At 40.0% G+C, this 27,508-nt stretch overlaps 1 protein-coding gene and 1 long non-coding RNA gene across 2 annotated transcripts in view; one reads left to right on the plus strand and one right to left on the minus strand.

The window, feature by feature from the left end:
• Positions 1 to 27,144, minus strand: LOC121067619. The gene is made up of 5 exons (XR_005818352.1): positions 27,134 to 27,144; positions 24,670 to 24,679; positions 4,639 to 4,743; positions 3,912 to 3,977; positions 1 to 805 (listed from the first exon to the last, which is right to left on the minus strand). It is a non-coding gene; the product is annotated as an uncharacterized LOC121067619 (long non-coding RNA).
• The window catches only part of RSPO3 (R-spondin 3), a 60,600-nt gene that overhangs the window by 3,677 nt on the left and 29,415 nt on the right, over positions 1 to 27,508 (plus strand).

Raw genomic sequence — 27,508 nt, forward strand, 5'->3', positions numbered from 1 at the left:
TTAGCAAAGAGATTTGTGTTTTTATTCTGATAAGAGCACTTAAGATTAACAAATTGAGTTGCTCATTTGGGTCCTACAAGAGAGATTAATATGCAGCAAGTATAGAGTAGCATACCAATAATTGAGAAGTTCTACATACCTGCCAGTGTGTACAGTTTTCTTAGAAAAGAAGTAGGATTAAGTCAATAGCTCCAAAATATTTTGGCTCTGCAGATCACCAGCAACCCTCAAAACTCAGTACCGACAGTTGTACACCTTTCTCATTGACCTTTTAACTGCTGGAAATGAAGCATTATTTAATACGGCTCTGTGAATGACCTCCGGAGCATTTGCCTTGACCCTGTGGGCTGTGAGCGAGCCGGGGGCTAAATTTGGGAATCACCAGAATAAACACAGTGACAGAAAATAGATAGAAAGTTCTGCGTTTGTATCGCAGCTCCTACACCAGGATGTAAAACTGTCAGCACGACGTAGTGGAGTTGCAACGTGCCACGGTGCCTGATACTGGTAGCCCATCGGGGCCTGATGCTGGCAATTGCGTCCTGCCTTTGTCCCTTTGTCCCGGGGCTCCCGAAGCAGCAGCGCCGTCACCATAAAGGCATTTGCTCCTTCAGCCACCCCTCCATGGGCTCCTCCGGGCTCCTCCGCTGCCGCAGGACAGCGGGTCTTACAGCGTCCGCTCCTGGTCACGGTCACAAGTGGAGGGATCCACCTGGCCAACTCTCTGCCTCGCTGTCTTCCTCACACACAGCCGTGTACAAGTCCAAAATTAAGTCAGTGTGTGACTGCATGACTGAAAACATGGCTGTATGAAATAAAACAGAAGAGAAATGACAGAATGCAAACTGGCAAAATTATGCCCTCATTTTTTTTTACACCCTCTGGAAGGGTGTCATCCACACAGAGTTAAAATTTACTTCTTTTGCAACAGGAAAAGAGGAATTACATTATTAATTAAAACAACGCTACATTTTGGAGACTTTTAAAATTATTAATAGTTCACCATCGATATGTATATTTCTAGTACCTGTATGTATGTTTAGGGCTGGCATGGCACAGATAGTAATATAACATAGTCTAAACATAAAATAGGTGTTGTTAACATTTTTTTTTGTTTTTGAAGGAAATAATTTAGTATCATAGTGCAATAATTTAGGGCAGAAGTTAGCCAAGTAAGCAGCCATCAAGTAAGCTGATTCTGTCCTTGGGCAAGATTAAATTATTTTCACTGTTAGTTTTCTCTTTCAAAGTATTTGTATGTCGCTGATACATTTTTTTTTTCTGTGATGATTGCATATTTGTATTGTCAGAGTAAATACTTTGCTGGTGACAAGTGCATCTTTTTTTTTTTTTTTTGCAATGAAACTGTATTTCTCATTTTTGGATGAGATCCTGTTTGTTTCGAAATAGACTGTAAATTTCCTATTACAGTCATTAGAAACAAAAGCAGCCGTAGGACTGTTTCATTGTATTTTCATAAACTGTGAACATATTTTGTAGTAGTGATATCTTAAATAATTAAATATTAGAAAAACACTACCCGTTGCTGAAAGCATTAGAAGATTTACGAGGTAGTTAGCTTAATTTTTGTTTTGTCTTGTTTTGTTTTTAAACTATATGTGCACGTAGATCCGTGCTTGAAGTATACCATCTGCTTGTGGAACAATGTGTATTATTATCCCAAGAGCCTTAGCATGTGAGAGTAAAGAACATTACAGACCAGTTCCCATTTCATATCTGACATCTGAAATGGTGATAATTTCTTTTTTTTTTTTTTTCCTTTCAGCTGCTGAAGGCATTTCTTAGACTATTTAAAATTTCTGTTAAACTGTAAATGCATATATCACCACCACTTCTCAAAACCATTGATATAGGATGTATATCAGCAGATATATAAAAAGCCCTGTTTTTCTTTGCAGAAAGAACAAAATAGAATTAATGTGATGATTTTAGAGCTTGAACCTGCCCCCATAGTTTTCAGTGGAGAAGATCCCACGGAGTTTCCTGGAGCTGGAGAGGGCTCTTTTTCTGCAGGATCTCAGGAAAGATTTTGAGTTTGGAAGAAGTCTTGTGCTAGAGTACTTGCAAAATTTTACGATCCAAATATATATGACACCTATATAAGAAAAAACAATGCCCTGTACCTTTCAAAACTCTGATATATCATCTCATTGGGAGGCAATCCCCTTCTCAAGTGTACGAAAAGAACAGCTATTTTACTACTTTCACCTACTGACCCAACTGAAGTCAATACAGTTAACGCTGAGATTATTTTATTCTTTTAAGCTTGTAATTAGTGTACCAAGCCTTTGCAAATCCCTGGTCTGTTCCTTCTTGCTGTAAAGTTTTTGTTTTTGTTTTTCCTGAAGACAAGTTAAGTCCTAATATCTAATCAACAAAAATTGAGTGAAAACTTAAAAATCAGATGTACTCAATATCTGTTGTTTAGCCTGATCACTTTCCCTTCTAGTTAATAAAGCAAATGTTGACTTGACTCTTGCTGTTATCCACTAACGTTAATAAGCTGTCTATCATTTCATATTCAATCATTTATAGACAGTGACTACTCGGAAAACTAATCCAGTAAATTCATAGGGGTTCTTAAGAACTTCCCCCCCTACAATAAAGTTGTCTCTTTTGCTCTTAAAATAAATTTAAAAGTTGTGAAAGCCTGGTGAAAGAGGTATAAAGTCTAAAAAAATAATAATATTTTTGTCTAATTTTTAATTTTGGATTCTGAACAACTCAAAATCACTTTGCCAATTTTTCACCAAAATAAGTCAGAACAAAACAATCTTATCAGATGACAAAAGGCAGCTGAAACCATATACTTTTTTATACAAAATTCTGTCTGTCTGCTATTACCACAAACAATGCAGCAGATAAAAATATTCAGAGAATATTTGTTCATGCAAAACATGTTCTGTCTCTTTCAAAATAAATAAATAAATAAATAAAATAATAATAATAATAAAAAAAAAGATCTACAACGTTCTCATAAATAATTGAATTACTGGTAGTGACATAATAATTACTTATTGGACACTGTCATAATAAAATCCAATGGGATTTATTAACAGTTTATATTTTTTTTGTTAGTCATGAACAGTGCAATGAGCAACACTGCTTATAGGATAGCTGACTAACAAACATCTTTGTGTGTTTCGATTTCTCGCTTGTAAGCTATAGATCACACATTTTAAAATGTTATTATGTACTTGTGTGATTAAAAATAGCACCCGCTCAAGGAAAAGAGGCGCAAAACTTACACAGCTCCAGTGCTGTTGATCTGGGGATCGGAGCTGAAGGGTGAGAGACGGGAAGGGAACCTCGCCTCTCACTGGGGTGGCACCGAGGTCCCTGCACTGTGCCGATGCTTCTGCTCCACACAGCAGAGTAATTTCAGGAAGAACATAAAGGGATGCTTATAGTGATACTTTTAAATGAAAGCAAAACCTTGAACTGCAGGTCTATACAGAGCTATGGTAGTGTGCTGCTATAAACATTATCCTTTCAAGCTCCTTATAGTGTGTCAGCTTTACGTCCTGACATGTTTCGTGTTTAAACTTAAAAGGTTCGAGATGGGATTTCAGATGTTTGATGTTTCCTGCAGGGTAAAGCAGATTTTGGGGCACTGTAAAATAAAACAAGAGCTCATTGATGCGTGTTGGAATAGCAATGATGTGTGATTTCTGCGGCTTCCTGTAAAGTGCTAGGGGAGAAACAGCAAGGCTCAGATCCAAGAACGGGACTTAGGTGCCTAAGGTGTGTCTGGGGCAGGATTTAAACACTTGAGTCCCTTACTTTCAAAGCCCTGCTTAACTGCCAGCTCATCCCTGAAGCATGGGCATTTCTCAGATGTTTTGTTGTTTCTACCATGAGATGTCAGCTTGCCAACTCTGAGCCCTCACCTGGCACAGGAGACTTCTGAGCTCAGGTCTCTTCTGCAGTGACCGACATTTTCTCTTACAGAAACCCTGGGTAAAAAGGCAGCAAACAGAGAATAACGATTAACAAAAATAACAAACCAAATTTCTTCCAAAGGTAGCTCAGGTTTCCCCAGGCAGGCGATTGCTTATTGACAGTGGGCTCACCAGCCCTCTCCTCTCCTGTGCTAATGGGTACAACCAAAGCACCTTAGATGACATGGGCTAGAGTCAGGTGAGACAGAAGGGTTACTTTACCCTAGTTTTCCAACTCCTAGCTGAATATTTTTGCTGCTAAGCTTTTGGATACATTAAGGGTAACAAGGCTGCTGGTCCTTCACAGTGTGTTCCAAAAGACATGACTGAGGCCTCCTTTGCTTTGTTAAAGAACACAGTAGCTTGCAGGGCTGGGCCAGGGCACCAAACCTCACGGATAGCTAGGATTTGAATCAGTTTCTGACCCCAGCTGAGAATTCCTTGCTCAGTGTGCTCTTTTTTTTTTTTTTTTTTTTTTTTGTCAGTGCATTTTGGAGGCGCCCAACGCTTTCCATGTGTTAAAAAGCAACTTGGATGCCGCTCTCAGGGCTGCTAACAGTACTTTCACCAAAGCATCGACTGAGGGCATCACTACACAAAGCAGTGATGTTCAGAATAGCATTAATCCTTCATCAGTCACTAGCTCATCCACCCCACTTCTCTCAAAATAACTCACCAGGGAGCAGTTTTCCTGGTGATAGCATTCTGGTGGGAAGTTACAGCAGATGTAGGATTTGAGCATTTTTTCCTCATCTCCCCTATGAACTGAGGAATAGCATTCCTTGGAGGAAGGAGAAGGAGAAAGCGCTCATGTGAGCCAGAAACATAGGAGCAAACAGCTGGTGCAACATGGTTTCCATTGCATTTCTTGACTAACATTTACAAACATCCACATGAACCAGAGCTACTAAAACCTGACACTTTAATATGTTTACAAAGTTTATATATGTTATCAGCACATGTAATACTCCCAACAGGATTTATTACAGGTTCCTTTAGCAACAACATTTTTTATTCATAACAGCTCCACTGGTCAGAGAGAGGAAAACAGCCAGTTTCTTCAGAGCATGCCTCCCACGCACACTTGCCCTGCATTATTGGATTGCTTATTCATGATGATTACAAATACCAGTGTCGGCAAGTGTTTCATAACCTTGTTTCCTTTTCCTAGAATGTTCATAATTAATTTCACTACGTTTTTTCTATGCCACTGAATAAGGGGTTGCTGGTTTTATTTTACTTTATGCTACACTGCTGAATGAAGAATTACCCCTGCAAAATAGAACTGAGTGGGACCAAAGGATATTTATTTAACATGTAGTCAGAGTCAGAAGATGTTAAGTGCATGAATTTAGCAAACACATGGAGATGGATGAAGATTCCAGAAAGTTTTAATATAACACAGCATTGAAAATAATCAGCTAAGATGAGGCACTGGGCATAGTGTCCACAGATGTCATAAAATCTAATAGACAAGATCTTACTGGCTGGAAAGGTAAATAAATTACATAGTTTGTTATTTTGCAAAGAAATAGGTTATGTTTTGCAGTCCAAAATGAAGTCACACATTTGTCTTTTAGGTTTCTGTTTTATGAAGAGTTGAGCATTTAATGAGTTTCAGAGTTGAGGATGTATTAAAACTGAACGTGCAATTCTGTATGAGAGCATAGAATATATAACTGGTGCTACATCCTGGATAAGTATTTTTAAGTCCAAGATCCTGGTTTTACAGATAAAATATTTTAAATGTGCTATTTAAATTATCCACTGAGGAGCAGCTTCAGTCATGTAAGAAGTTGTTGGTAGGCTTCAGGTACGAGTGAATATCAGCAAGAGGACATCCTTATGGCTGCTTAGGTCATGTACTATTTTCTAAGAAAAGACTAAAGTTATGTTAAGTAAGAGGTAAATGTAAAAAGGAATTCCCCTGTATATATTGTGGACAAAAATATTTTCCTTTCTCTGTTGGTATCATCTATTTCTGGTAACAACCTACAAAATTTATGTGATTTGCGAAAGCTGTTTCTCTTCCATAAATGGGCACCATGTCCTTTCATCTGAGTAATTCTCAGAAAGAAGAAGCTGTTACATTACTAACTCTGAATTAAGTATATTTAAGGAAATAATGTAACAAATGGTGACATGTTTTATGATTATGTGATGTCTTAAGGGCCAAAGTGGGCTCCATCAACATGAAAATTATGGAGAAGATTTCACATAAGCTTTCTTTTGCAATTTGTTTGTGTGCTGTGGCTGGATACTCTGATGAACACAGGTCTTCCCCAGCTTTATGGAGGTGTGGAACAATGTGAATGGGGGGTTTGCCAAGATCTGGCTTGCCACAAAGGAAACTGTAGACTGTACACTTCCAAGATGAAAACAAGCTGCCATTCACCTCTTCCTGAAATCATATAATTTCCCACCTAACCAGTGCTAGGAGAAGTTCATTTTTTCCTCTGTGTAAATCACATCTGAGTCCAGATAAAATAGATTAATCAAAAGAGTTGTCTTCTCTTGCATTTCCCAGATTTACTGATTAAGTAAAAAAGGATTTCAAATACAGTTACCACTAAAAGACCACTGAACATTACAAAAGTAAGGCCATGATCCTTTCTGAAGCCTTGTAAAATTTGTTGTCTTGAAGAATAAGTTAGTTGTCTATGGAATTTCTTGGTTGAGTCTTCCATCCTGGTTTCCTGACTGTCTGTGGTTACTGTTGTGTGCACTGAAAAGGGCCTGTGTTTTTCATCTGGGATATGCAGAGACCTTGGGCACATCTTGTCCAAAAGAGATCAGATCAGCCACAGAAATTGCAGTATTGCAAATTAGACAGCTTATTCAGAAGTCTTCCATCTCGTGCTCACTGTCTCCCAGTTCTCTCTTTTACATATTTCATTCCCTAGAATCACACAAGACACAAGCCTAGAGCTGTCATCCTTGAGATGGAAAAAATACACTTTATGCAATATTTGCCTACGATCTCCTAAAAAGATCCTTTTGACCAACATTTATAACACTTGACAGAAGTGTCAGAAAACCACAGACCTACCAAAAATGCAGGATAGTGTTTAAAGCCATTCACAAAATATTACCCAAATACACAATTTTGTTTGAAAATATGTTTATGCATGCCCATATATTTAGTCAACTGTGTCTTTCTCCCTTTCTCCCTGCCCTTCATATCTTCATCTATATACAGTTTACATAATATATGTGCATACAAATTCACATAGACTCAAGCAAGAATTAAAGGTATTGACATGTTCTTTAAGTGTTCTCACTTGAAATCATCTTAAGACATAAAGGACAGATAACCCTAGATACAAGAAATTTTGTTTCAAAACTTTGGTTTGTCTGAAAACTCCACCTTTTCTCCCACTGTTTTTATGGTCTGTTTGGTCACAGTAAACAAAATCATTAGCTGCATAGTTTAAATCAAACACTAAATTAAAACAAAAATTGGATGGGAAGCTTGGTAGGGGATCCCCTTCTCTTTCTGTGTAGCCTGATATGCTTAAAACTTTTTTGGTCGTGGACAGGTAAAACTTTCTGGCTTTTCATGAGGCATGTATCACCAGGTTGGACATCTGAGTCAACGAGGAGAAAGAAAACAATTGTTTGGATGGATTCTGGGCAGGGCAATTCAGTGGTGGTGGAGAAGGATCTTCATGTTCCCCTGTGATAACTCAGCAGCACTACTGGTAACATTATTGCAGCGTATGTCCATGTGTCCATGTGTATCTGTATCTGTATGTGCTGAGGAAACATCAGGGAATATTGATTTTCATATCATTTATTAGATGACAAAAATACCATGATCATAAGACATATGCCAGGTTAACACAAGGTTTTCAATTAGAGTCTCAGCATTGTTTTTACTGGGAGTTGGTTTATGCAGAATAAACATCTCCCAAAGGTTAACGGATTGATTCTGCTTCTAGTTAAAGCTTGTGTCGGGAAGCAAATAACTCGCAGATCTCTGCCAACATGAAATTTGCATATCCTCAGAATACAGCCTAAATGTTTATATAGGCTATTAAAAAAGACCATGATACTTGGTGGGGGATTTTTGTCCTCACTCACCAAGCAAAAGAGAGCCATGCGGTCTGCACTTCTCTTCACGAGGTGCTGGTAAGGGTAGTGAGGCTATTTCACCCTCTTTTGTTAAAGAACAGATGTAATTTGCCATTTAAAAGTGTGGGAGGGATACTTTCACTGTGTTCCCCATGCTTTTTCACCCCATCCAGCACTCATGAGCTTTCTCCTACTGTATTATCTCCTCAGTTATAGTTACCAAGCTTCCGTTTCCCTCTTTTTCTATATCTATGAACTTTGGCACTACTTTTCAATGTAGTGACTGAAGGGATTTACAGAATGAGAACATACACCAAGCCATACTAGCATGGATAGTGGCCAGCTAAAAAGAGTAAGCACAGGGATAGACCCAAAGTGCTGCATTTTCAGAAGTGGCAAGGGGTAGAGGAACTCTAGATCAGCTCCGTTAGCCTGCCTGATATAATACAGACATGCTCCATGTCCTCCGCACTATCCATAATATGCCTGGATCCAACTCAAGCTTACTGGAAACAAGAACTAGCAGGTGAATGCAGTGAACCAAAGTAGACACACCAGACAGAATTAATATGCAACAACGTTATGCAGGATATAAATATTGTGCACCTTCTCATGATTTTTTAAAACAACTTTCTGAAATATTCCCATCACTACCAATTCCTGTTCTTCCTTAGTGTCACCCAAAAGGAATTCTCCCTTAGTATTCCCTTACCCTCCCTCCCACTTAGTACCTATAAGCAGATTGTCCCCTTGGCATACTTTTCCATTTTGATGCCAAGCCACAAGTTATTGCAACTTGTGGTTCTGAGCTCAGCGTTTTGATCAGAAGTGGTGGAAAGAGAGCAGATGCCCTTGAGCCATGGTGTGATGACTTGATGATAGCAGTGGGTTTCTGGGTGAGAAGAAATAAGCAGTGAATGGCTTCTTTGATTTACAAAGCCACATTGTAAAAATAAGCTATGAATCTTTGTGTATACAGAAAGAAAATATGAATCCTTGGAGCAGTTGTCTGACATGGCCTGGTAGAAGTAAGGAGGGAGCTGGAAAAACTTGCATGCTCTAATAAAGTACATAGCCCTGAGGGCTATCAAATGCAAGGGCATAAAGGGTGCCATTTGGAAAGTCTTGAACTATTATGAATTTGCTAGTTGGCATCAAACACGTCTAGGGCTGTTAGGCCAAGCACAGGTACCAAAATATTCACCCAGTTTGTCTACTGCTCTCCAAGAAGTAGGACAGGATCCTTCAGGGACCAGCAGAAAAAGTTTACTGATTGCAAAAATATTTGGCGGAAGGGGGGAGGAAAGTCAAAAGTCCTCCCCATAATGTTTTGCATTTCCCCAAAAGTTTGTCAGGGAGTGCTGCTAGATGCTCAGATAGCAGAACAACGGGTCTCAGTTTAGTAGGGCTCTTACAAAACCCTCCTTCTCAGCTGCAGAGTGGTGCGGTGTCACGGAAGGGATCAGCAGTGCAGTTCTTCAGCTGAACTGCAACACATTGCACTCTATAAGCAATTCCTAGCTTTCGTAATGTCTGATCGTCCTAGCTTTCCGTATGCCAAGCCCTTTCTTCAACACATTGAATTCCTCAAAGCTCTGCACATCTCTATTCTTTCTCTCTTGTGACAGCAGTTGAATAATGTCTACAAATGGAAACATCTCCTCCTCCTCTTGGCTTGCTACAGTAACCCCCTCCCCCAATATTTTCAGCCTAAGTGGATTTACAGAGCTAGCCTGACAGTTTCTGAAATCGAAAACCTCTGGTTAATGACAGAACCCAAGCACGGCTCTCTCTATGGGCGGGCCAGTGCTTCTCGCTTCTCTATAAGATGGACTCCCTCTGATGACGTGGGGATGGAAGAGATACCACACCCGGTCCAGCCGTCGGCCTCTTGCTGAGACAGCTATCACGACTGCCAGTTCTTCCTGAAGGTTTTACAATGTGGACAGTTTCAAACAAACATCAGATGAAAGCAATTTTGAGTATAAACCGAGCACAGCCAGGTTTGCGTTGGTGATTTATCGGTGAAAGTCATCAGCTCTTATTACCTATTTCATGAGCCATCCAGTCCTTTGGCTTCCAGCCATTTTTAGGGCCTAATTCTGCTCTTATTGAAGTTAATGGGAGGTTTTGTCACTGATTTCAATAGGAGGCCTCTGTCTATAGAGGCTTGAAGTGCTTCCAGGTTTCCATCATAGTCTGCGGTTCTCCTCTTTAAGTAAATTGGACATTAACAGATTGCCTGGGCCCACACCTTTGGACATAGGAAAGCTATAGATCTGATTCAGCTCTCACTCACACACCAGCTTCATACCTCAGTGGAGTTACTCCTGATTTATACTGGCAGGAGAGCAAGGTCCAATGTTACTTATGCCTGGGTCATTGCCAGCAGAACACAGAGAGAATTCAAGTCACTTGTTATCCCCTTCCCTGCACCTCTCAATCACAACACATACACACACACATATACATATACGTGGATATATTAGAATCATCTGGACTCTTTTAAGTTATTCACTGTTGAAACTGACTTCAAATTCAAATTTTAAAGTTGAAATAACAAAGAAGGAAAAAAGAGCCAGAAGGGAGCCAGCTGCAAGGGTACTCACAATTTTCATCAGTCTACAGGACACTCCTAATAACATATTTTACTACTTTGTAGTGAACTTTCTTTGCTTCTGCCATAAATATATTCCCTGTGCTGTAAATGAATAGCTTGCAAGCTCAGTAAAGTTAATATAAAAGAATAAATCTTAACTACCTAATGTCAGGTCAGAAATATAAATCTTATCTAATATGCCAGGTCAGAAGGAAAGAATACTTTTAGCTGAAAATAGCAAATACTTTCCAGTGCAGAGCAGGAACTTATTTTTCTCTTTAAAAAAGTATGCTGCCCCTAATAAGATGAGTTGAACAGTCTCCTTTTAGAATCTCCAAAAGAAAAATAAACACATAGAGCAGAGTTAATTTATAAAATGCTCCAAAGTTTATCTTGGCAGAACCGTTTTAGGCAGTGAGATTTCTCTCTCTCTCGCACATGCGTTCACACACACACATTCACACACACATACAAATCTCAAAATTAGGGCATGCCCTTACAATAGCAAATACTACAGAAAACTTCTATAACTGGGCAAGTATCACAGATACTGAGCTTTACTCAGGCAAAGCTCTCATTTTAAAATCAGTGGATTTTTTTCCAAAGCAAGACAACAACCCTTAGAGCCTTTTTGTGACGCGCTGTGCCACAGTGGGAGCTGAAGAGCTGCACAAATACCTTCTGTCTCAGGTCTCCCTCCAACGTGCTGGCACTTCTGCAATCTTTATGGCAGTGGTGCAGCTGCCATCCTTCCTCTGCTCCTGCCTCCCTTCCTCACTGCCTGCCCAGGGCCCCATGTGTCGGTCACTTGCCTGGCACAGAGGTCCCTCCCAGGAGCCACATGCTTTCTCTGCTGCCCCGTCCTGTGTCCCTTCTGCACATCTCCCTCACAGCAATGCAGGCTCCAGATCTAACAGCCAAGATACTCCCCACCTGTGGTGTGCAGCACAACCAGGAGCAAACAGCATCTTGCCCTATCCCAACAGCCCGAACAGCTTGGAGATCCTCCATCTCTTGTAGCAGACGCTGTCCTTTCAGATAGTTTATTTACTTCAGGGTCTGCAGAGCAAACAGCCACTTCCCTCAGAATTAGAAAGAGTAAAGGCAAATTTATGTGGCTGAAGCACAGTTGTGGTGCTCGAGGCTGGTGTGTGCACAAATGTCTGGAGGTACCTGTGCTCAGCGCCACCACATTACAGAATGCAGACCCTGACTTGCTAAAACCCCACAGAAGAATGCAATGAGTGGGTTTCTTTTCTTTTCTCCTTCCTTTTGGCTTCTGGGAAGATGCCAGTGATTTCCAGCATTTGGTCTGACAACTGTTCTACTGTAAATATTTAGAAGAATCCATTAGAGATTAAACAAAGTGTAAGTAACTGCTCCTAAGTGATAGCTCTTATTAATGTTTGCAGCAATAGGCACTTTACAAGCACATATGAACGTCCTACCTCTGGGCTGCTTGTAGGGAAGGACAAGATAGAAGGCAGCAGGCAGAACACAGTGTAATTTGAGCGTCAGTGTGTTATCATTATAAATAATCAGCACAGAGACAGCATTCTGTAATGTGTGCACTCTGCTTGCAAATCTTCTAGACAGCAACGGGTAGGGTATGCTAAGAAAGTATCCTAACCAATGTATTTTAACTGATCTGTATCAGGCTGCAAAAGTACTCAAAGCTCTAGTTGGGACTTTTTTGCCTTTCCGTGGCCTGCCCCTGAAAAATACATTAAAAACAAAACAAAACAGAACAAAACAAAACACCATAGCCAATGAAAAAGCAAAACTCCAAGCCCTCCCCCAATCATAGTGCATCAAGAACAGGCTTTGCAGTATTGTCATATGTTAAAGGGGAAAAAACGAGCACTGCTCTGGTGGAATTTTTAACTTTTTCCATATTGTAAAATTCTCCTGACTGTACAGTATCTGAAGCATTCACTGTGGAGGGTGGTACTGATAGCAGGGAAAGAATGAACACTTCCGGTGTTCCTGGCCTGAGAGTAAGATACTTAAGAAGTAACACTGACAGAAGTTACTTTCCAGTAGACTCAGTGAATAGCAGGTATATATATACATATTCCAGTATCTAAAACGATGCAGACCTCTGCTGTTCTACAAATTGCAGGTTGATGACTTGGTCCATCACTCTACCCCAGGACAGCATCCCCTAAACACACAGTTCGGCTTGTCATGAATTCTGTCCCCAGGGCAGTGTATTGGTGGGGAGCTAATACCTCTTCGTAGAAGCAAGTCGCTTGACTTGCTTCATGCAACTCCACAAAGCCAAGGAGTCAGTTAAGATGAATGTTTTCATAATGGGGCACAGTTCAACCTTTCCTTTCACTTTGTCCTCTGTGGCATCTGCATGTGTCATTAGTTATCACAATTTCGCTGCAGCAGCCCAGCATTTGGAGTGGTGTTGTTGCAGTCATTTCATATCTGACGCCTGTCTCGTGGCAGCCCAACGTGGTGCCACAAGACACTAGCCACCAGTTGAGCTGCCAAATATTCATCGTATATAGAGCTGGGTGAGAGCTGCTGGGCAGAAACATGCTGGTTCATTGGATTTTCTCATCACTTCTTGCTGTGGCTTACGGAGCCACAGGCTTCAGTGTCGCAGCAGGGAAGAAGGATGAAACTTGTTAAGGTAAAGACTGATAGTGCATGTTTCCCAGAGAAAGGAGAGGAGAAGAAATAATGTTTGTGATGACCTGAAGCAAGCCTTACCAAGTTAAATAGAAAGAGAGGTAGCAAAAGAAGTAATTAACACCCTCCTCACTAGTTCAGATGCTGGGTTGGTGTATAGACGGAGGAGGAGGGTGATGTCTGCTCCAGCTCCCTCTCTGTGTAGTCAACTCGTATGCAGCACAAAAGAAGCAACGTGTTGTTAGAACTGGTTCCCAAGCATGAGGTAGACTTGAAGCATAGGTGGTGAAGTGCCTGACTCCAGTGGGTGCAGTGCATTTTTCAAGGTGCTGCTGAGGCTGGGCCATCTCTGACATTTGGTTGAAGTCAGTAGCCATCTGTCAGAGAATGACTGCTACAGACTGGGTCTTGGTGGGAGCTCTGGCTTTTCACCATCATTGGCCATCATTCACATCCAAAAGCAGGAGACAGATAGCCATGAAGTCTTGTCTGGGCTGTGCTCTTTCTGAACTTGTTCATAGGCTTCCCGGTGCCAACACTCTTCCACCTCTAGAGACAGTAGGCAGCAGGAGGAGAGAGAGATGAGTTTCTTGACAGTGGCAAGGATGATGAATGCCAGGTAGGAGATAAGGGGAATTATCTTCTTCTGTACCTCCATGTGTGCATATGTGGGAGCTTTGGGAAGTCAGACAGAATCAATGCTCATTCCCTGGAAAAGCTACAGAAGGGCAGACTAGATAGTGTCTTCAAGGAAGAGGAACATTAGTAAGGAATGTTTCTAAGCTAGTGGGCTTGGATAGCTGAAAGCAAATGGAGTTGCTCTGCAGAAAATTCCCCTAAGGAACTGTTGATATGAAATTGAGGGCAATTTTTGAGTTTCTGTCTGGAGAAATAGTTTCTTTTCTGATAAATGCTGATATTGTTGAATCAAGATGAACCAGAATCTTTCTTACAATTACAGACAGCAAAATTTTTAATAGCATAGTCAATTTAATTTAGGGGTTGAGCTTAGTTACACAGATATCTCCACTAGCACCAGCAGTTCTGTAAACATTCTCCTTATAATAATATCAATAAGAAGCAGCAGTAAGAGTGCACCTTTCAAAACCCATACAAATATCAGTCCATTTTTCTTATTTATCCTCTTGACAGGTTTTCAATAAGCCATTGTAATGATTATATAAAAAGCAAAAAGGAGGTAGAGAAATTCTTTTCTAACACTAGACAATGGTAGTGATTGCATTTAAAGACACACAGATCACTTACAAATCTTGCTGAAGCCCAGGTGGTCATACCTCTTCAGTAGCCAAGGAACAAATCTTCCACTGGATAATTTGGTAGGGCTTTGTTGATGTTGCTAGGACTGTGAAAATTTGACCCAAATAAATAACTAATTGATCATCTTCCTTGACCATAGGAACTGAAAGCATAAACACTAACAACCAAGCTAGTAATTGGACATAAAATAGAAGTTACTGGACAATCTCATCTCTAGCTAGAGGTTTAAGGTAGTTCAGATAAACTGAGCTCTAGAAATGTCTATTGCCTCCAGTGACTACAAAGCCTGCTGTCCCCAAGCCCAGAGGATCTCCTCTCTCCATCTGTAGAAGAGTTAAACCCAACAAGACCCATTTGATTCTTGAGGATACTGGACTGCTGGATTAGTCATGGATATCTGAATCTTCAGAGCCTACAAAAAGGGAAGGTGATACCCAGCATGGGTCCGTAAGTGCAGGCACTTTGATTTTTAAAATTAGACAAAAATCTTGCAGAGGCAGTAGTCAACTACTACAATGCAGTTGACAGGGAAATGAACCTCCAGAAATCCTAATTTCTACTTTAGAGCCATGCTTGAATGTTCAAGGGCAGCAGACTTTTTAATTATACATCATTTCAGCAGAATTGTTGGGATATCATCTCCTTTTAGTTTGTGATGCTGTGGGCCGTTCTCGCTTATCTTTTGATGTTGTGATCACAATGAAAGCAGTTTCTCAAAATTTGCTATTCCATTACAATATGGTTGGTCACAGCATAAGCATGTGCAATTTCAGTGTGAAACCAGTGACTGAGAATAGAAGCACTTTACAGACACTTAGCCCAGATGTGAATGACCACTCCAGCGTCAGCAAGAGGTGGGCGTCCAGCCTTACACTTCCAGAGCAGGAGCCCCAGCTTGCTGGGGATGAAAGAAAAGTGTAAAAAGAGAGTTTATAATAATGAAGTTCATTTTTCTTCTTTTGCTCATAGCCATGCTGGCTGAGGGGCTATACTGTTTAAGGTCACAGTGTCTACATGTTCTATATAAGACAGCACCTTAAACATGCCTCAGAGATGCTGGTTTGAAGAAACCAAGTGGAATGCATGGCGTAGTTCAGACAAGACAGGAGCAGTGAATAACTTGGCTTGTTATCCCTTCTGCTTTTTGAAAGAGGGGGAGTATTTCATCATTTCATTCCATTTACACATGAAACAACATTCCGTTTTCACATCCTCTTTAAAATACTAATTTATCAGTGCTTTCTTAAATTTCTCAGATATAAAGAATAAACAAACTGAGGAAGAGACCATACTGTTGAAGAATTTTAGATAAATGTTTAGGTTTTAAAAAATGAAAAGGTACTGTCCATTTTCTTTTGTTTTGTCAGTAATTTCATATGAATGTTAAACTGCATTAGACAAGTGGCTAAGACCCAGTAAGAGAAAATTAATTGAAATCAAAAGGATACTTTATTGAGATTCTCTGCTTCTCTATCCTGCACAAATATATTGTGGTAAAATCAACAAGTCTTCTACCATCTGTTTGCTTACACTGATGCCTCATCCAGCAGATATGCTACATTGAAACCTTATGAGACATAAAAATCCAATTTTGTTCATAAGGCAACAATGTGGAGTTTGTTTTAAGGAAACTGAAGTTTATTTTATTTCTGAAAACTCCTGTGAAGCAAGTAGTTCTCAAATCACAAAGAAAATATTGGATCATCACCCCATATTAAAAATATGGCATTTTTATTTGCTTTTATCCACAATTATTTCATTCTCTTTTTCTATGTCATCAAAATCAGATTGATGAGCATTATACAACTCACTGTGAGTAAGAAAACGATGATATTGCTGATGCTATCTAAAGAAAAAATGTTAACACACTGCTGAATCTGTGCTATCTAAAGAAAAAATGTTAACACACTGCTGAGTTGTCAGAGCATGCACCCCCCAGCCAGGGACGCAGCAGAGAGGGATGGATGCCTGAAGGTGCTCCTCAGGCAGATAGAACTGCACACATGAGAGCACAGCAGCAATGCTGGCACTTGCAGCATCTGCAGTGCGTTGCGGACTGTGTTACCTGAGAGATCTTGTGGGTTTTAAGGCCAGAGGGCCTGCTGGGAGAGGGTAACATGACCGCCTGCTTAGCAAAAGTCTAGGACCCACTCAATGGTTCCTTTCTCAGGCACAATAATTTATGGTTGAGGTACAGCATACTTTTACAAAGATGTCTGACCTCTTATTTGAAGCACACATATGACTGAGATTATACTGCCTCCCCTGAGACTACTGCAGTGATTAATTTGCAAGGTTTTCTGAATTGGCTTTGGATAATGTGGTTGAGACTCACTGATTCCCATTTCCAACCACTGATCTGCTGTATCTTACTAACAATAACAAGTAGATTTTTAGCATCAGATATTTTAGGGGGAACTCCTAATTACACACTGATTGTTTTTTTCCACCTAGAGAAAGAGGTGCTGTTCTGGAGTCTCAGGTGAGGCTAGTTTTGAAGAAAACACTCCTCTGACCTAGATACAGAATTTACTGTGCTTTTTATCTCTAATGCAAGCGTGACTGAGGCTTTAATGTTCTCACACCTGTTTTGTGCCAGTATAGTTTTTTTGGTGTTAAACTTTCATGGAGCTGTTCCTTGCTTATGTCATAGCAGAAGAAAGAATTAGGTCTACCACAGAATTTTTCCTGTGTAGAGACCAAGCAATTGTGTTCCTGATGTAAGTGAAGACCACGAAGATGTGGCCTGAAAGCAGATGTCCCTGTGCAGCTTGCCTAATGCTGTGCCCTGCCTCAGCAGCTCTCAGGCATTATGTACCATCAAGATACTTCAAAGCTTAAAGATCTTCAGAGGAAGAAAACAGCAGCGGGGTGATTCACTGGCCCTTCTGAATTCCTAGTACTGAACTATTGCTTCATCATGGGCATTGGGACAGCCACATCTCTTCACTGTAACATAAAGCATAATGAGGCCAACAGCAACCTTGTTGGGTTTTCTGGTAAGAGCCCAACTGCTCTAGAGGGTCCCCAAATTTATAAGTTCAGACTGGCTATGGTGGTTATCAGACAGGCAATGCATTCCCTTTCTTTTTCAAACATCTGCTGCTAAAGAGCTACTTCAGTGATCTAAAAAGTAATATGACCCCTTAAAAGAATAAAGTGTAAAAGCTCTTACATCACAGAGTTGGATCTTACCTGATTGCCTTCAGGACCTCAGGATAACAGGTCCTATAGAATTGCATATATATCTGGAATGTTATTGTTACTGCTGCTGCTGTGATTTGATCATATCATGTTCTCAGGGTTTTTTAAGGATGGTCGAAATCACAATATGGTTTGTGATAATTATACTTTTTCTCATTTTCACATCAGTGAAAAACATTGTAATCATTTTCCCCAATCATTTGACCTCCTTTTCACTTGGTTTCCCTTTGAACACCTCTTTCTAATTTTCTGTGAGAACACCTTTGTTGTACTGGCTTTTTTCCCATGTGAAGTGTTACATATGATGCTGGTATGGAAAGTATTACACAGTAAACAACAGATTCAAGCTGAAGAAGATACTTTAAAGATTAACAAAGAGAGACTCTCCAGGACACCAGCTTGATTCTTACTGAAATCAAAGCAATATGATTTCCTTCCTACCAGAATACAGTTTAGGAGTTACTTGATAAAATTAAATGATAATCTCAAAGTTGAAAATCTTTATGTTAAAAAGCACCAAAACTATCATCTATGCTTTGTCTCCTGCACAGTCACAAAGAAACTGGGCTGCTAATTGTAAGCACCAGAGGAATCTTACTCCCAGATATTATGAATGTGACTTAAAAAGCATGAACATTAATTTTAAAGAGCCAAGTAGTACTAAATAGTACCAAACCCTTTCATTAAGCATTTTGTATTCCCATAGCCATGCTTTTCTCTGTAGAATAAGGAAAGAGATTTATTTTTATTTTTATTTTTATTTTTATTTTTATTTTTTGTCTGTTAGAGAAAAAAGAATAATGTTCTTGCTCCTCTGAAGAAAAATGAAAACAGTCATGTTGCAAATATTTGAAGCTTTTTGTTCTTTATTATGAAATTATCTAAAATATTGAAAAGTTAAATTAAAAAAAAAAAGTTAAATCTTTGAATTAGTTAAAGGATAATAAGTGCTATGCATTCTTTTCAAAGTTTGGGTTAGTGTGTTAACAGTCAGGCTTTTGCCTGCTTCAGGAAGATATGTGTCTGCTCCAAGCACAAGAGCCTCTATTCAAGAATGTGTCCTTAATTTTAATCAGGTATTTAGGTCTAATTGAAGTCAAGGGGTCTGTAACACATGTGTGAAGGTAACCATATGCTGATGTGAGTTTTTGAATGGGGAGGAATTTAAGCATGGGCTGACATGGTAATCGTTTAGGTTTTTATTCAGTTGGGTCTGGGTACGCAGAAAGCAGCATAAAACAGATCAACAAACATTAAATCTTGTTAACTTGGTGCTTGGTATAGAGAAGAAAAAGGGCCTTTTATTTCCCTGAAATTTCTGACCTTTTTTGTTATTTTTCTTCTCCTTGTTGCTCTTTGCTCACCAACCACAGTTCTAGTTTGCTGTGGACAATTCCCAAAGGGAACATTCCTTGCTGGAGTAACTTAACCAACTCTTTTCCTTCATTTACAGCAAGTACAGCACCCCTTGCAGAATGCAAAGCAGATCCTTTGGTCACAAGCCAGCGCTAATAGCATGTTTTCCAATAATCTAATCTCCTCAGTCGGAGAGCAGAAATCAGAAAGTTAAAAGAAATGACTTCCCAACTTGTCCCAATCTGCCTTTGAAATCTGTGCTTGGAAACGTCATACAAGTGACTAGAATAAATTGTTACCACACTTGCACCCATGACTCAGTAGATGTTTTCGTAACAATCTGATGTATATAAGAGAATCCCATATAAAGCAAGGCTGAATGTAATGCCAAGAACAGAGTTACACATGAAGGCTTGCGTGTGCAAAGTAAGAAGCCAGAAATTTCAGCCAAAGCTGAGAACATATTGTAAACATCTATGAATTAAACACCTCGACACTCCTAAGAGATAGGTATCATTTCTTCTTTGCAGCTGAAGAAATTGAAGCCCAAATATGACAAGGCCAAAACTTTTAAGTTTGGCTCTACAAGTGAAGCAACAATCCTTTGATTAACATCCTAAATAAACAGCTGCATTTTCAGACCAATGACCATTTGCATCTTCCACAGGCATGATGAAAATCAGGTTATGTGTTTAGGAATGAAGTGGGGGCATTAGTTGTCTCACTGAAGGCCCTGGATTTGAAAATGTTGATGCTAATACTTTCAGCTTTACAATGATAGAAGACAGAAAATATTTCTGAAACAGCCAATATGCAGGTAACTTCATCAGCCTTCAAATACAAGAATCCCTAGCTTTCTCCAAAAACTACAAAAATCTGTGGTGCTGCTAGAGGATCTTCAGATATATGGAAATATAAAGCTAGATGTTGAAAGTTTACCCATTCCTTTTATTTTCTTCCACAATGTTTGTTTCATTTCTTTCTGTACTGGAATGTATGGACGCTTGTTTTAGCATTGGGAACCAAAACCATCTCACTCATTTTTTTCAGTACCTAAAATGATGCAGACCTCCGGTGCTCTACAGATTACAGGTTGATGACTTGCTCCATCACGCTGCACCAGGACAGCATCCCCTAAATGTGCAGCTTGGCTTGTTGTAAATTCTTGTCCCCAAGGGAGTGTACTGGTGGGGAGCTGATACCTCTTTGTAAGACAGAGTCGCTTGACTTGCTTCATGCAACTCCATGAAGCCAAGGAGTATGTTAAGGCAGATGTTTTCGTACTAGGGCACAGTTCAACCTTTCCTTTCACTTTGTCCTTTTTGGCATCCGCATGTGTCATTTTTTATCACAATTTCGCTGCAGCAGCCCAGCATTTGGAGTGGTGTTGTTGCGGTCATTTCATATCCGACGCCTGTCTCATGGCAGCCCAACGTGGTGCCGCAAGCCACTAGCCACCAGTTGAGCTGCCAAATATTCATCGTATTGGATGCTTTAAAAATAACTGCTGTGATTTCATGTTTTTCTAATATCTGGGGGATATTTGGTTTTCACTGAAGCCTAACTAATTGTTGGTATAACTTATATTAGACAGTTCTGTTTGCAGCAATGGTTTCTATTTCTATAATTTATTCTGCATCCTGTTAATTATTTTACAGAATAACAAAACAGAACAGAACAGAACAGTCCTCTCTTCCTCATTACTATAGTTATTAGAAAAATGTTCTTCAACAGAGCACTGTTGCAAAGTGCCAAGAATATTTTTCAAGCTGGCTAAGGCATCTGACACCTGAAAAAGCAGCCACCTCAGCAAATGGGTCACTTCATTGTGAAACAAGTTGGGTAGGAAGAGGTGTTTCACAAATTTGTACTTGTGCAGTGTAGGGTGACATGCCCTCAGGATGCTGCTGTGATTCAGTCTCAATTATGTGACACATACTATTGTTGTAGGTGAAATACTCTAGCAAAAGTGTATTTTTAAGACCATTTGTGCAATCAAAAGCATTGGACATCACATTTGCTGTCCAACAACAATATTAAATAATATATCAGACAAATAAAAACCAGCCACCATTAGAAGCTATAATTCATAGACTAACCATTAATCTTTTCAAATAGTTATTTATTTATTTATTTATTTATTTTATTTCTAATTTAGGTTAAATTGATTTTAAAGACACGAGGTTTTTGTGTTTTGTTTTATTTTGTTTTTGCTTTGTTGTTGTTTGGTTTTTGTTGGTTTTGGGGTAATTTGTTCCTATTGAAGAAAGAACATTAAAGTAGTTTCAAAAACTTTGATTTTATACCTCTTACTTGAAAATATTTAATCAGACTCGTAACGCTAACCTAAAATTTTCTAGATATTTAATTGTCAGTTTTATATACAATTGTATACCTTTCTGGTTATTTTTTTCTTTACCTAGTCTTGTCAATAGGTGGCCTCATTTTTTTTTCTTTAGGATTTCCTTTTTCTTGCAAATTAAAATGTTATATCTTACCATTCCATACCACTTTTATTATTACAAATTAAATCCACTTGGAGAATAATTTACAGAAAAACATTCCAACTGAACATGCCACTTTCTAAAAATAGAAATATTTCATAAAACAACTTTGACAAAATTCCATCTGAGAATGAAAAAGAAGTGTTTTGTATAATAATAAAAAAAAAAAAAAAACATCTTCTGGAACTGTTTTTTGAAATTTCATTCTGAACTGTTTTTTCATATCAGCTGCTTCATTTGGATTTATTGTATGTAATATGAATGTTCTAAAAAGTTAAACTGAAACCAAATATTTCCAACAAAGTGAAACAGATTTTTTTTAAATGGAATATTTTGTAATTTTTGGTTCTTATGTCAATTTCCCATGAATCCCACATTTGAAAATCCTTGTGAAACAGTCTTCCCATCCTCTGCTCCACGGTTGATCTGTAGGGGCAGACATCAGACGATGTTCCCATCAAACGATGGGTGTCCTTTGTCCACCAGAACCGAACTCCCAGTGCTCGGTCTCCCCTCCAGGCCATCCTCACCCCGGGCAGCTTCCGGCTCCTCCACCCTGCCAGCAAGGAGGCAGCCGGGCACCTTGGCCTCCCCCCGGGCACCTTGGCCTCCCGTTACCTTGGCCTCCACCTGGGCCTCTTCCTGCCACCACAGCACCCAATGGGATCGCTGCATTCAAGTAGCTTTTGATTGATTTAACTGTCTGCGGAGCTTGGTGTGTCAGCGTTACGCCATTAATTGGTTTGGGGATGAAGGATGTACATTTACAGAGGCCACATTTAAGTAGCAATAATAAAAAAGCAGCTTTGTTTTCTCTTGTACTCAGCTGAGGAGATGGGTGTGCAAATCCTCAGGCAGTGGTGGTGCACCACCACCACGTGACAAATGAGTTGTGTCCCTGCTTGTGCCCAGAATGGATGTTAGCCTTGATTTCATCACCCGCGTCCCAATAATTCAGCTCAAATACTGCCCAGCATGGCTCTGGCTTGGCTGTAAGCTGCCTGCTGCATATCAGAGCAGCGGCGCTGGATCTATTACGGTCTTAGGGAAGTGAAGGATGCTTGGTGTGAGTGCAAAATGTCTTTCATGTGGGCCAGCGTGTGAGGCAGCGAAGACGGTTGGGAGGGGGAGGCTCAGACTTCAAAGGGAGGGCAGAAGGCACAAAAGGTGATGAAACAAGCCCTAACTACGTGCCATTCATATTTACTTCACAAGGAGGGCCAGACGCATGGAGCTGTTGAACTGAGTCAGTTTGTCAGGAATCAGACGCTTACTTAAATCACACCCAACCTAAAGCTTAATCCCACTCAAAACAGGCCATCTAATCACATTGACCTACATAAATCATATAAGGGTGCTCCGAACCCTGGGCTACCCAAAAGCTGTTGATTAACAAATGAGTGAGATCCTCGTCCCCCTTTCTTAAGAGGAGTTTTGCTGTTGACTTCGGTGGGCCAGGATGGCAGCCAGAGAGTCTGAGCCGGCTGGTGGTGAAGTCTCTTGTCTGTTTTCTATCAGAGCTGAATTTGATTTCATATCATTACCGTTCACGCTTTGCATTCAGAAACCTTTGGCACTTTTTTTTTTAAACTGGCAGAGGTCCCAGTGGCACGAGAGAGATGAAAATAGTTGTGTCTTCATTTGCTAGGTGTTGATAGCATATGCATCATTACCCAGTGCTGCAGCAGAGAAGCAGTCACTATACTGCTTCTAGTATTTTTGCCTTTAACTTAAACTTGAATTTTGGACAGTATCTTGTGTCACTGATAGGCCGGTCGGCCTGGAGAATTTACCCTTTTTCCCCTAGGAAAATTTGAGATCAGTGTTTATCACTGTTACAAATTGTAGAAACCAATTTTTAGAGACCTTCCAACACTGCAATATTTCTTAGTATCTATACTCTGGGTCCAAATCTTGATGTGAGACTTGAATTTAAAGAGACAGGTTCTGATTCAATGGTTGCGGGCATCGATCCAGAATAGTTCCACTGCAAACAACATAATTTGGGGCTTCCAGTTAGTTTCAGCATGGTATGAATTTAATCATCACACAGAAAAAATTAGTTCATTCAGTACTTCTGAAACTTCTGATCAATGCCACTTAGGAAAATATACAAAATTGAGAGGATATTAAGTAATTGACCAAAGGCACATCTGAGCAACGCCAAGGCAGTGGGCTGGCTTGCTGTCTGGCTTATTAATTTTTTAATGCTGTAAACATGGTAGTAGAAAAATCATAACTTTGACATGGGATTACAGGCATTTGCTGTCTAAACCCTTCTCCCTAGTCCCCAGCACGGAAAGTAAAATCTGTTACATCCTGCTGTTCTTTCTGTGGTTTCTGAAACAAAACTTTGAGAGAAAAATTCTGGTCTCAAAAGACCCTGTGGGAAATGGGAAACTTGCAAATGCTACTGTAGTTGTGTAATGTTGACAGTATGAGCTGAGTGATCCTTATACAGCTTGGAAGTGCATGAGCACTTCTGTGTAATACACAACAATAAAAGTCTCCAGTATGCTGGAGCAGCAAAAAAAAGAGGTAAACTGGGAGGACAGGCTCTGCTGCCAGCATGACAACCTTATCACCTTTGTTAGGTGATACTTAGGTGAAACCTTATAATTTAGGTGATATCAGGTGGAAACCTTATCAGCTTTGTTAGAAACATATGAATGATAAATGGAAGGCTAGCACAAGGCAGAAAATGTGCCTGCATATTTGAGAGAGTGAGCATGTACAATGTAAGGGCACAATTTTCTTACCTGAAAAAAGTCTGCACCTCTTGTAACGAAGAAATTTGGGAGTCATGGGGGTCATGGTGACGTTTGACAATTTTTAAACCACTGGTTTTGGAGTTCTGTGCCCATACAAACAGTGTAAAATCAACTGGAGATCTTCATGATGTCATCTTGCAGGTTTAGACTATTAAAATACTGTCCAAATATACATACAGAAAGTATAATCTCTTCCCAAAACTCATGTCTCTTTCTTTCACCTCAGCACAGATGCTTGCTTTGCATATAGCCGAGTCTAGCATGTGTCATGACACAACGGTTAAACAACTACTAGTTGTTTCTTACTGCTACTCTTTATAGATCCTATACATTTCCTTCTGTAACATGTAATCTTATCTAGACAGTAAGGATGTGCTAATGTCATTCAGTTTCCTATCCTTATAGAAGACTCGTAATCTTGAAGGTTGGCTATTGGAAATAACTACAGCTAGCTCTACCAGTAAAATATGTAGTTGCTTATAGGATTCAGAACTTGATGTGAAAAGGTATTGCATGACCTGATCCAACCATTTCCATTATCACAAGGGTGCTTAAGGCAACTTGCCTTAGGAATTCTCTTTGCTCCCTGTAGTGGTTAATCTTCCTGTATCCCTGAATTTAGTGGTGCTCCATAGTACGTGGGAAAAAAAAAAAGTCAATTTCCCTTCTCTCTCCATGAAAAGAATTTTTCAGTTTATTTACAAAACTCTCTGGAATGAGAAGGAGCCATTTGTGGTTGCTGTGGCTCATTTCTGTTGCACTGAAGATGCTAGGAGACTGCACAAAACTCTGTACCCCTGGTGAGATTTTTCAGCCTGGTGATGCTCTTTCTAACTAAATTCCAGGGAAATGTGTTCTGGCAGCCAGTGTACTTAATTTTCAGGATCACTTTGCCAGACATGTATTTAATAAGGATGAGGCATCCCCTAGTGAGATCTTGGCCATTTGTGATGAGGGCCTCCTTGCTGGTAGACACCACTACGAAACGGTCACAGATACTCCCTCAGACTGTGGGACAGTCCCGTACTCATCTTTCTGTTGCTCTTTAGAACTGTTGACACTTGGTGAACAAAAGAGGTTGGTTTCTTTTTCCTCGGATGGAACTGAGGGAGGAGGAAAATGGTCTGTCAGGCCAGGCAGATGTTTCAGTCCTTATGGGATCTTTTTATTTCAAAACACTTGACGATCGTCTTTTTTACATGTTGTGTACTACAGAAGGCAGCAATACTCTGAAGTAAAATTGAAGTCAGACAAATATCTGGAAGAGATGCCATCCTCTTACAAAGAAATCTTAAAGTGTTTGTGAAGCACATATCACAAAGAGGAAGAGAAGATGTTAAGACTTTAACACTTGACTTTTATGCTGGTTTTCCTGTTCGCTCTTTTTGTGGCTGCCTCTCCTTTCAAGGTTTCCTCAGACTACTCTAAATCCAGGGAAGCTGGATGGAGACCCCACATTCCTCAGGCATCACCACTGGTTCTGTTGCATCCCAGAAAACTTATGGCCAATCAAATGTAGCAATTACTGTGCAATGGGTCTACCTCCCCTACAGAGCCCAGCTGCTGCCCCATCATAACATATCAAGTCCCTCGCCTCCCTGTGGGTGATTTAAGGCCAAGCTATCAAGCAGAGCTTAGCCTGTAAGATTGAGCTCAGGTTTCATTTCAGCCCAGGCTGGCAATCTCTTTAGCAGTGATAATACAAGCTAATCAAACCCATGTGTACTTATTCTCCCAGTGCTGTTCCACCACCCCTGGGCTTTTCCCATGCTCTGCACTGTATGTTACCTACACATTGGTTCAATGGTTTTGCCCCACAATTGTCTGTTCCATTTCTAATGCATTTTGCACACAGAGAAATGCTGTCCAAGAAAGAGTATGAGGAAATACGCTGTGGTTTGCAAACTGAATTCTTTAATGACTTTCTCATTAGAAGAGCTCACTGCCAAATGCTGTTTGCTTTTGCCTAAAGGACAGTCCGCATGATTAAGAGTAACTCTGCTTCACACAAAGTATTGTTTTCAGGCCACTGCCACAGACAGCTGCTTCACACTAAGCAAGAGAGAGAAAAACAAATGCCAAAGAACTTGCGGAGTGATAAAGTGTTACAAGAACTCAAGGGATATCCCGTCACAAATCCCCCATCACCAGGGCTGGTACCCATGCGGTGTGATTTGGTAGGTGAAGCTGAAGCAGGGCTCAGGTCTTGCAGCGAGGTCCACCCAGGAGAGGCTGAATTCCAGAGTAACTCTGCTGTGAAAATATTTCCTGTGAGCACTCACAAGCCTGAGAAACCAGGAGTAACAACGGCTTTCTAGCACGGATGGATTTCATTTGTCTAGCACATCCATTTCAAGAATGACCCTCTAAATGAACTTCTTCTAGTTGAAGATTAATGGTAAAACAGTGCACCTCAGCTGCAGCAAATGGGAAAAGAATATTCTTTTACCCCAAGCTTTTTCCCTGGCTGTGAAAATATACTCCTGCCTGGATTTCTCATGTATTTTCTTTTTTCCTTTTTCTTTTCTTTTTTTTTTTTTTTTTTACCATCACTTTCAATATATATATGAAGTAAAACTGAGCGCAAAATTTCATTGCCAAAGGTTTTTGAATTTGTTTGCTGTGTGCCATCAAAATCACCTATCATCCCATCATTTAAAGTTCAGACTCAAATTCAGCTCCTTGTCCGTAACTTTCTATTTTTAACAGGGAGATCACAACTCATTATTTTCAGAGTAGGACTTTGGAAAATATTCTGAGAAAGGAAAATCCCCAGTGATTTCATTCACTAATGAGGCTGAAAACTAATATTTGGACAAACAGTGTACACACATACACACACCCACACACAAAAAGACAACAACAACAAAAACAAAAACAGAAAACAACCTTCAAGCCAAAAAGAGCTTAAAGACAGACAGGGGATGGAAATAGTTCAAGATTAGCTTAGTGTCTTCTCTGATCTCTAGTAGTTAGGCTTTCTAAAGAGAAAAACATGATGGATGGATTCTGGACCTAAAACCAGTCACGAGCCTGCACACACATACTTTTGTATCTGATGCAAGTAAGCAGTCCTGGCTGATGCTTGTGTAAGAGGTGGGTAAGGACATCTCCATG

Source organism: Cygnus olor, chromosome 3 (assembly GCF_009769625.2).
Source record: "Cygnus olor isolate bCygOlo1 chromosome 3, bCygOlo1.pri.v2, whole genome shotgun sequence".
In the NCBI taxonomy this organism is placed as follows: domain Eukaryota; kingdom Metazoa; phylum Chordata; class Aves; order Anseriformes; family Anatidae; genus Cygnus; species Cygnus olor.